Below are 10,464 nucleotides of genomic sequence, written 5' to 3'. Positions count from 1 at the left end.
TTATCATGCGAGAGTATAAAATGTTCGGTGACACCCGAACTTAGAGCTTCCTTACTTGTTTTTATTTAACATTTGCGTCAGCTATTTATATTTTGTCACTTTCTTATATTTCTGTGAAAAGTATGTAAGTTAAATTGTATTGTATTGTATTTTGTTATTAGCGTATATAAATAAGTACATACATATATATATATTTGTATATATTTAAAAGTCTCTATATAGATATAATAAAACTCATACAAAATTGTTGTTATATCTGTAATTGTTCAAAAGTGTTTACACAAACATTTAAAAACCCATTGAGTTCAGTAAGCGCCGGTAGCCGCTGGTAAATGAACTAATAAAATATTTTTAAGCATGCATATAATTGATGGTTCTCATTTCTGCTGACCTATTTCCGATTTCGTTTTCATGCAGTTCGTAGAGTGACCCTTGAAAAGCTCATCGAGTCAAGTTGGTGATTTCTTAAAGCATTGCGAAATTAATTATTTGTTTTTTTCTGGTTTCAAATTCAACTGAAACTTGTATTGATTGCACGCCCTCTTGATTCTTAAGACACAGTAGAAAAAAGATATGAGGGTGGTTCAGTAAATATTATTCCCTCACTGCCGGATGTCGCCACTGTCGCAAGAGAAATTTACTATCGAACAGTGTAAAAGGTAATCCGTTTCGGAGTTCCCTACTTAAAAAGAAGCATAGAAACTTTAAATTTAATGGGGAATGTTTATTAGCATTCGAAAAAAAGTTGTCTCAGATGGTTCATCCGTTGAGCCCAAATTTCAATGACTCGTTCGAGCATTTCGACTAATAACTGGAGAAGGACGTGATGTTTTGCTTGAAGGCTTGAATTAAAGTTGGTTAAAGTTGGATTGTCTGCATAGACTTTTAACTTTATACATTCCTATAGGAGGATGTGATATCACACGATCTTGGTGGCCAATCGACTGGATCACAACGTAAAATTATCTGAAAACAAATGTCGCCGAGATCACGTGCTTCAATTTCAGGCATCAAATAGTCGGTTATTATGCCGCGATAATGGTCGCCATTGACGAATACATTCCCACCGTCATCATTTTTGAAGAAACATGAACCGATGACCGACCCACAAACCAAACCAAACCGTTGTTTTTCCTGGAGGAAATGGCAGCTCTGGAATCTCTTCAAGTTACTTTTCACCCCAAATTCGGCAGTTTCGCTTGTTTACATACCCATTAAGCCAAAATGGGCCTCGTCACTGAAAAAAATTTGGATCTTCCAGGAACATTTCAAGAGCGAATGGAGCGAAGAGATGTCGCTTGGGAAGGTCGACCGGCTTCTGTCCTTAAATAAGCCGAATTTTGTACACTTTCAATTTAAACGTAAAATGCGCCAACGAGTTAGATATAAAGTTATGTATCTACACAGTGTCGGATTCAGAGGGGTGGAAATGCGGTCGTTGAAAATGGGAGACATTTGCCCTCTCTCAAACGCTCAATGACTTATTAATAATTTTATTGAAAAATATAAAGTAACAGAAGTATAATCCAGAAATTTGCCATTTTATTTCAGAAAGAAAATAAAAGACTGTCTGTATTTTTGAATATAATGAAGATTGTTAATGTTGTGCTTTGGAAACTATAGAAATGGAATATCTTAATACATAGATTCAACGGCTTTTTGGATAATAACAACGTCGCGCGTTGTTTGAAGCTCAAAGGTGAACTTGCACTGGCAGTGCCATGGGGGCAGAAGCTAAAGTGAAAATACCACAAGTTACCGACTTCGCTTTCGATTCTACTAAATTTGGTATGTGATAGACCTCTCAATTTCTTATGTCCCAGTGCAAAAATGGGCGAAATCGAATTGCAACCACGCCCACTTCTAAAAATGAAACAATTTTAAATTCTATCAGACATTGGACATTTCAAGAAGCAAGCCCCTAGATACAGAATATTTGGACCCCATTGCCTATAGTTGACTTTTTACCACAAACACCATTACTGATGATGGTATGTCGGTGGGTCAAAAAGGGTTGAATGGGGTCAAAACTGTCATTAGCTTCTATATATTAGGTTGTCAAAAAAGTCTTGCGGCATTTTCGCTAGTTAGCGCTGAGAGCACGTAGTTCTAGTTTTATTCGTCGCATCGGGTCATGCTATACCTTTTTGGGAAGCTCATTTCACCCGCTAACACGTGTTTGAATGATTGTCGTTTCTTCTAAGTCGTTCGTGAGTTATAGCGTCGCAAACATGAAGCAAGATAAAGAGAAAATACGGCATATTTTACAGTACTACTACGAGAAAGGCAAAAATGCATCTCAAGCCGCCAATAAAATTTGTGCAGTTTATGGACCCGATACAGTTTCCATTTCCACCGCACAACGATGGTTTCAACGTTTTCGTTTTGGTGTAAAGGTGGTCGAAGATGCGCCACGCTCCGGAAGGCCTGTCGTCGAAAATTGCGATAAAATCGCTGAATTGGTCGAAAGAGACCGTCATAGTATAGTCATCAAAAAAAATTTTATGATCAATTGAAAATTCAATAAAAATACCCCAAGAAATACTGCAAGACTTTTTTGATAACCTAATATTTAATACAACGATTGCCCGACTTCCAGATGACTTTATATCGCATGTGAATTATTTCAATGGAAATGACAGTGCGTGCTTTACTGATAACAGTAATAAACATATAACATCCGGGTGACTTTACTCTATATCATTGGTGATGGTATCTGAGGTACCTTAATGAATGTCAGGGAACATTTTTTTTGGTATATAGTATGGGCAAAAATAGCTAAAATCGGGTAGATACTACCTCCAACTCACATATACTATACTGCATACATATCTTTACCATATAATAATTTTTGTTTTTCCAACAAACCACAAAATTATTATACACTAACGTACTGATATATGTAAGTACTATTATAAATTGTCTACTCGTGGCTAAATACACCAATTAATAAAACATATCAAATACGACAAACATGTGATATAATAACGCATTCACAGAAACCAGATAAGATTGTAGAATGAATTATGCATATGATTACATAAAACAAGTACAAATATATTTACATACATACATATGTGCATAATTACTAGAGAAATTTGCGTGTTGCGTCGCAATTTAGCGCAACTCTTCCAAGTAATTACAAAAAGTACTCACATCCAGAATATTTTCGCAGCTTCTTAATGAGAGAAGGACAAATAGAGGCAACGGTCAATTAATCACTCGCTTATGGAATTTAGACAATTACTTTATTTAATTAAAGCAACACATGTTTCATCCATTATTGAGCGCCCGACCTGTCAGAGAGCCCAAGCGTGAGGTAGAAGGACAGGATAAGGTGTTGCTCTAGCACTACTTGCATGTGCACTTACTATACATAATGTATAGTACCTATGGTATATATACATAGATACCATATGTGGGCCGCTGCACTTGCAGGGGGCGCAGTGAGGGCTTGACAAAAGAACTTGAACGGTCTGTGTGAACTTGTTTACAAAACAGGATAATTGAAATTCTTCGCGATGAGCGCTACACGTCCAAAGGTTTCTGCTTAGAAAAGTGGTCTTTCACTGAGTGCCCGCACTCCCGGCTTTGTAGTTAGAACGTTTGTGATATATGTATGTACCTTATATATGTATGTTCGTTTGTTTTTGGTTGTGACTTGACAGAAGTGCCACAAATAGCTGGCACTCCAAACGACTTGATATTTTTAGATTGTTAACTGTGCGGGAATTTAGGTGCAATTATGTGTGTTTAAGGGCATCGAACGTTGACTATAAACAATAGCATACATACATACGTACAAATATGCCAAGTAGCTTTTTAACATTATAACAAGGACAAGGACATTCTACGACTAATTACACTGAGCGGAGCATTGACACATCGTAGGCATTGTATTTTATTTTTGTCTAATGTGTAGGTATTGTAAAGGTGGAGTCAGTACTGACAGCTAGAGTAGAGTGCTCTTCTTCTTTTTTTCTTTACTTAAAGAAATGTTTTACTTGAAAAAAAGACAATTTCTGCTAGTCTATAAAAACGACTGGGTCCGCAGAAAATCTTCCATTGTAGTCTTGTTGCGATAGGATCTTGAGTTGAGCTCTAGAGCGAACTGGTAAGTACTTAATTGCACCACCCGATGGCGCAGCTAACGCCAAATAAATTGACTGTCATGTAGTGCAGTCTCGTAGACGAGTGATTCCGACCGATTTGGACTCACAGCTAAGCTCATAGCGAACCATATTGGCGAATTTTAGAAAAATGGAAAAACATAATTGTTGGTATGTGAATTCGATCCTGTTTTCGGTGATTTAACGAGGTCATACTTCGTTTTTAATGAATAACGCCTAGATGACCCGGAAACTTGGGGGAAAACGTAACAAAAGTTCACGTTGTCGTATAGCAGACCGCCGATGGCAAAATCGATTATAGAGATCGACTGTATGTAATAATTATTACGATTCCAAGCCTATATGCAGATAAACTGTCCCGCTTGAAAATAAATAAAGTTCTCTGACAATGCATCGACTTGGAACTCTGTCGTCGCTAGTTCTAGACGCCTCCACAGACTCCAGTGTAGAGGCAATCTTTGAATAAGGCCAAAACACGTATTTTTTAGACGTGTTAGAGAAATTGGCTAAATATAGGGTTTTTTTCATAGAGACGCTACAAAAGCAGACCGACGTTGACAGCAAACAACGCCATATTTTTTCCGCTCTTTTGACATTTCTCCTCATTAAGGTTTGTTATTTAATCATGGAAAGATATACGATCCAACAATGACTCGGAATTATTAAAATTTTCTACCGAAATTCGGTAGTATGTAGATTAAAAATTGAGCGTCTAGTAGAAAAATTTGAATCCACAGGCACACAGGCCTACAAAATTTTGCCGTGCCGGAAAGATAAAGAAGTGCTCGTAATTGAGGAAGACCATAATCAATTTCTCACACGTATTTCTCAAGCGTTGAGCAACTCTGTGAAGTCGTTGGTGCGAATTTTTCGAAAAGATCTTGGCCTACATCCTCACAAGATCAAATTGATGCAAGAACTGAAGCCACTTGACCACCAGAATCGTATTATCGCTAATTTAGCTGAGCAACAACTTGAAAAGGATCTCCGACATATCGAAAAATCATCTTCAGCGAGGAGGCTCATTTCTGGCTGAATGGTTTTGTCAATAAGCAAAATATACGTTATTGGTCAGTCAGCAATCCACGCGAACTCCATGATTCACCATTGCATGCTGAAAAAATAACGGTTTGGTGCGGTTTATGGGCCAGCGGTGTTATTGGGCCGTACGTCTTCTGTGATCAAGACCGGCACGTTACGGTGAATGGAAAACGCTACCGCTCAATGATAACCGAACATTTTTGGCCCGAATGGGGTGATATGGACTTGGACAATATGTGGTTCCAACAGGACGGTGCCACATAGCGAATGTCACAATTGATTTACTGAAAACCAAGTGTGGTGATCGTCTTATGTCAATCAATCGGCCTCTCGATCGAGCGATTTGGCGCCGTTAGACTTTTTCCTGTGGGGCGACGTCAAATCTTTGGTCTATGCCAACAAACCAGCGACGATTTATGAACTTCGTACGAATATCGAACGTGAAATTGCAGTAATATCAGCCGCCGAAAATTAAAATCAGCGTCTGGACTTCAGGCGTGCCGATGGTAAACTGCAAAAATATCGAGTTCCATACATAATGGCATCGAATGTACTTTCACTGCTATATATAGAATTTCATTGATTTCCCAAACCTTTTTTATTTTATTTAAACTTTTGCAGCTTTTTTATTGAAAACCCCATTACTTATCGTCAACTATACCCGGACTAGTACTATTTAAGGTTGCAATAACTCTTCCCTTTGACTTAGTGTGAGAAATTTATTCTTGTATTATAAAAGTATCTCCCAAAAAGATATTATTGGAAGTAATTTGACAGTGCAAATACTAGTTCAGCTAAATCTAGAATTTCATGATCTATTCAGTAAGGCAAGCTCCAACTTTCTTCCACAAGCAACTTCCATAATAAATGCAAAAACTTAATAATAGTGAAATTAATGAAAATGAGGAATTTGCGAACAATTTAACTTAATTTATGAGAATCACAGAATAAAAATTGTTACCAGAAAATCTCCTTAAATAATTAAACTATGACCCGGCTTGCATTTCTAGACCAATTAAAAGCAAATTATGCCAATTATGCTGGCAATATGCATTATGTACGTGCACTCTTACTTTAATCCCACACTGAACTAAATACCTTGAGAGCCATAGTACTAATGGAAAGCGACAGAACCCAAAGCAGAGCCAATGACCTTCAGCTCATTAGTGCCAACAACAATTTAAATTTTTTTTATTGCACTTAAGGCTTAGGTAACACGAATATCATGTGCATACCAAGATCTAATAAAAATATGGCATGATAATCTAACAAAATCACACCTATTCCACTTGCTCAATTCTCTTTATCAAAGTATCAGGGCAATGAAAACATCTTCTCTTATTTTACACCTTCGTGACAGATAATTGCTTTTCACTAATTTCACATTTGGAATAACAAGAAGAGGCTTAGAAATCATTTGCTGTCACTCCCTTTGATTTGAAAAATTATCATATTGCATTTTTAATCAGAAAAGAGGCGGAACATAGTCTGTCTCTTATACACATCTAGATGTGTATAAGAGACAGATATATATCTATATAGAATATATAATATACTAAAAGCTATACTGAAGTTCAGGGTGCTGTCGGTGAGGAATTTCGAAAATATTTACAATAACTTTCATAAATATTATTGAAGAAAGAAATATTAATTTTTCAATTATCAAGTGGAATCTGCCGTTAAGCTACTTACGCACATATGATATAATAAATCTGTAATCAGATATACGCATAACAACATTCAACAATGTAGCTGTCTTCTATAGAATTTTCTACCTTGCACTTGGCAGTATAACCACCCAATTCCTCATAATTGACCACCACAAGCCACGCTTTCTGCCTTTAAAACATGTAAATGAGCTTTTGATTGGCCTGTTTATTTGTGTTTACAAGAATACGCGTCTTAATATCAAAGTGGGCACATCTTACGGCCAGCTGTTTTCCTTTCGTGCTAACACGATGACGTTGCGCATGCGCCTCTGCGCAAATATAAAGAACTGTCTCAGCGCCAATGTGGAGTCATTGTGATTTCGCGATTTGCAGTGCGCAGTACTTTCGACTGTACAAATAAGTGTTGAAAAGTTGGCATATTTTTTTTACAAGAAAGGTGAATACAATTTTAAAATTAATTCTATGAAAATTAAGAATATTCGAAGAGTGATAAATAATGTGTTTTATAAATTTATTTTACAAAATAATTTAAAATGTTTCAAAAAGTAGAAAACAATTATATTAACATTTTAGTGCAATTTGTAAAATGTGTATTTTACAAAAATCTTTCACTGTGAGAATTCGCAAAAGATTTTACTAAATATTAATAAATTTATAAAAACATTATAATTTTTTAATTAACGAAGTAAGTTTTTTATTCAAAGAAAAACACATTTTCATGACTTTTGTTTTTAAAATTCTTCGAAAATTATTTCTTATAATTAAAGGTTTGAATATGTATAAATTTTTAAATTTAAAGATTATTTTATATTTTAGTATACAGACAATAAATAAGAAAGAAAAAAAAACGTTTACTTCGCTTCATTTTGATCGCGCCCTTTGTATGACAGCCAAAAGACGTTATAGCGATCTAAGAATTTGTCTGCGTTGTTAGCGTTTTCTTGGATAACTCATGTCAACTTATTTTTTAAAATAAAAAAGTTTACCAAACAAGGACTTGGTTTTGATCGATCAGTGTTTATGACCTAATAACAGTGAATGAACAGCTTTTTGACTAGAAAAGTGCATATGCAAAATTTCATATCGACATATATCTAAAAAAACTGAAAGATTTCGAGAGATACACAAACAGACGGACATGGCTAAATTGACCGGGAATTGACATGCTGAAACCAAACGTACACGAAAATAAAACGCAAAATAAAAATTTTATTTCATCACTGCAATATATTTGTATATATGTATATATTTTCTTGCCTTCAAAGTAATCCCCACTAGATGTAATACAATTGTGTCAACGATTTTTTCAGTCCTCGAAACACTTTTCATAAGCACTTTTTGGGATGGTCTTCAACTCCGTCACCGGAATGTTGTTGGGGGAACCAGAAAAAATCACGAGAAACCAAATCTGGTGCATATAGTGGTGGTATTCATTACATTTTTTAGCTTTAAATCCGGTCACCATATTGGCTGGCTGCGATGATGCATTATCATCATGTAAAAACCATGATTTCTTCCTCTACAATTCCGGCCGTTTTCAACAGCTGTTCTCATGCGAACGCCTCAATACGGTTAAATAAAACTCCTGTCCCTTCGGAATAAATTCATGATACACCAAATACACGAATTTCGACAAAACAATGACCATCACTCTGATTTTTTAGCGGCTTTGGAGTGTTTTTTTTTTTTTTTTGGTTTCGGCTCGTTTATTTCCCTTCCATTCCGATGATTGCTGACTTGTCTGGATGTCAAACTCATAAACTCATGTCTATCGGCAGTTATATGATCAAGCATGTTTAAAGTACTCCTTTTGAAAAAATTTCAGCATTATCGTAACGAATACGTTTCCAGCCCAAAATACCCACCGAAATCACTCGAACGGATTCGCGAGAGATGTCGAGCTCTCTTGCCATCAACCTTCAAGCGCCATATCCTTCCTTTTTTTTAACATTTACATCAGTTGAAGATGTCGAGGGCCATCCAGAACGTGACATGACTTCAACGATTTCTCGACCGTCTTTGAAGGCTTTGTGTTTTTGAAATTGAATCATCTTTAAGCATTTCCAACATTCGCAATGATTTCACACACGAAATTTGGTTAAATATACCAAATTTGAGACAAATTCTTTGTTCGATATTTTTATCCAACTCAAAAATCGCAACAAACTAATGAGGAGTACCGACTTAAGCAGCCGCTATAAACAAACTGGTTCACAGATCGCGCTCATATTTGGCATAGTTATTAAGAACAATCTTACCAACTTAGTAAAATACATTTTGTTGAAGTAACATTTACTCGGCTCTAATGTATGTATTTTTTATGAGGTTTCCGAAGTTTCTGAGTATTACTAACTTCGTGGCAAAATTAGCACTGATAACCAATCTCAGTGCGATTCTGATGTCAAAATCCGCAAACTAGCGTATGCTTGTAATTATATAAGGTTATACTACAATATGTGGTGCACTTATCTCTCAAATGGAAAGACCTACACATTTTAAGTCGATTTCGAATAGTTGGTGGATTCATCAAATGCTCTTACATGGCAAGTAAAAGAGCTGAAATGAGTCAGTTAATAAATATCATTAGCATCTCAAAGGCATGTTTAGGTCCTATCATTCAAGAATTTTCCCAAATGAACAAAACTTTGGCGCATTGCTCATTTGACCAAGTCAACCCGCCTTCTTATCCAGCATTTAATACGACCTATAAACAAATGGAATTGCGCTATGAGCAATTGAACTAAGTAGCTTTAAACGACTATTTCTTCTTTACGAGACTTGAAAATGTTTCACTAAAATGTGGAGGTCGAGTAGGAAGCAAAACTCTATTTTGATGGCTTCGAAGCTTCACACAGTTGAAACGACATCGAAATATTGTATAAGGTTACAACAAATGCTTTACGCTACAGGAGATGAGTTGGTTGTACGAGTATAAAGCCACATTTCCATTCAAAAAAAATTCGTCGTCGGTTGGGGCAAAGACTTTTCAACCCCTGTCGCAGTAGTAGTACGCAAATCTAACCATTACACCTAAGCGAACGTTAGTAAGTGTTATTATGTTTTTTATTATTATTATTGTTATTATAGATGTACCAAATATACATTTGTATGTATGTATATATAAAATAAGCAATACATCGTCACCTAAAATGCAAAATAACGTAACATTACTCGAAAGAAAAACGTTATAATAGAAAACACTCATATTGCAAAAAAAATTTGTGTTTTGGTTATAAAATGGTTATATATTGGTTATATCTGACAGCGGAAATTGCATGTTCTATATATGTAATATAATGTAACGAATCGTAAGCAATATAAAAAATCATTTGAATGATGAATTGCTCAAAAATAATTTTCTCTCTTTTTTTACAACAAAAAAATTGTGTTTAAAAATAAATAAATTGGTTACATAGCTTTCTAAGAAATGACATGCAGCTGAAGTTATGTGATACAGTGCAATGTACTTATAAATGTTGCATGCACGCTAGTTGTGTTGCATTGGTTGTATGCTTGGATGTTGAAATTAGGGGTGTACTTATGGCAACTATATTTTTTAATCGCAAAAAATTCTGCAAAAAAACTTTCATTAAGAGTTTTATTATTGCAAGTCAGCAAAAATT

The 10,464-nt window shown here is 35.5% G+C and overlaps 1 protein-coding gene across 1 annotated transcript in view; it reads left to right on the top strand.

The window, feature by feature from the left end:
- The first annotated feature begins 7,220 nt into the window (after window positions 1-7,220).
- Window positions 7,221-10,464, top strand: part of LOC108966154 — a 7,534-nt gene continuing 4,290 nt past the window's right edge. Inside the window, exon 1 of the mRNA XM_018928918.1 lies at window positions 7,221-7,277. The gene's annotated coding sequence lies outside the window, so the exon portion shown is untranslated. The remainder of the gene's footprint in view (window positions 7,278-10,464) is intronic.

The sequence above is a fragment of the Bactrocera latifrons genome, unplaced genomic scaffold (genome assembly GCF_001853355.1).
Source record: "Bactrocera latifrons isolate USDA-ARS-PBARC rearing strain unplaced genomic scaffold, ASM185335v1 scaffold_10, whole genome shotgun sequence".
NCBI classification, from domain to species: Eukaryota; Metazoa; Arthropoda; class Insecta; order Diptera; family Tephritidae; genus Bactrocera; species Bactrocera latifrons.
The sequence above is the reverse complement of the archived record's forward strand: the minus strand, read 5'-3'. Positions and strand labels throughout refer to the sequence as shown.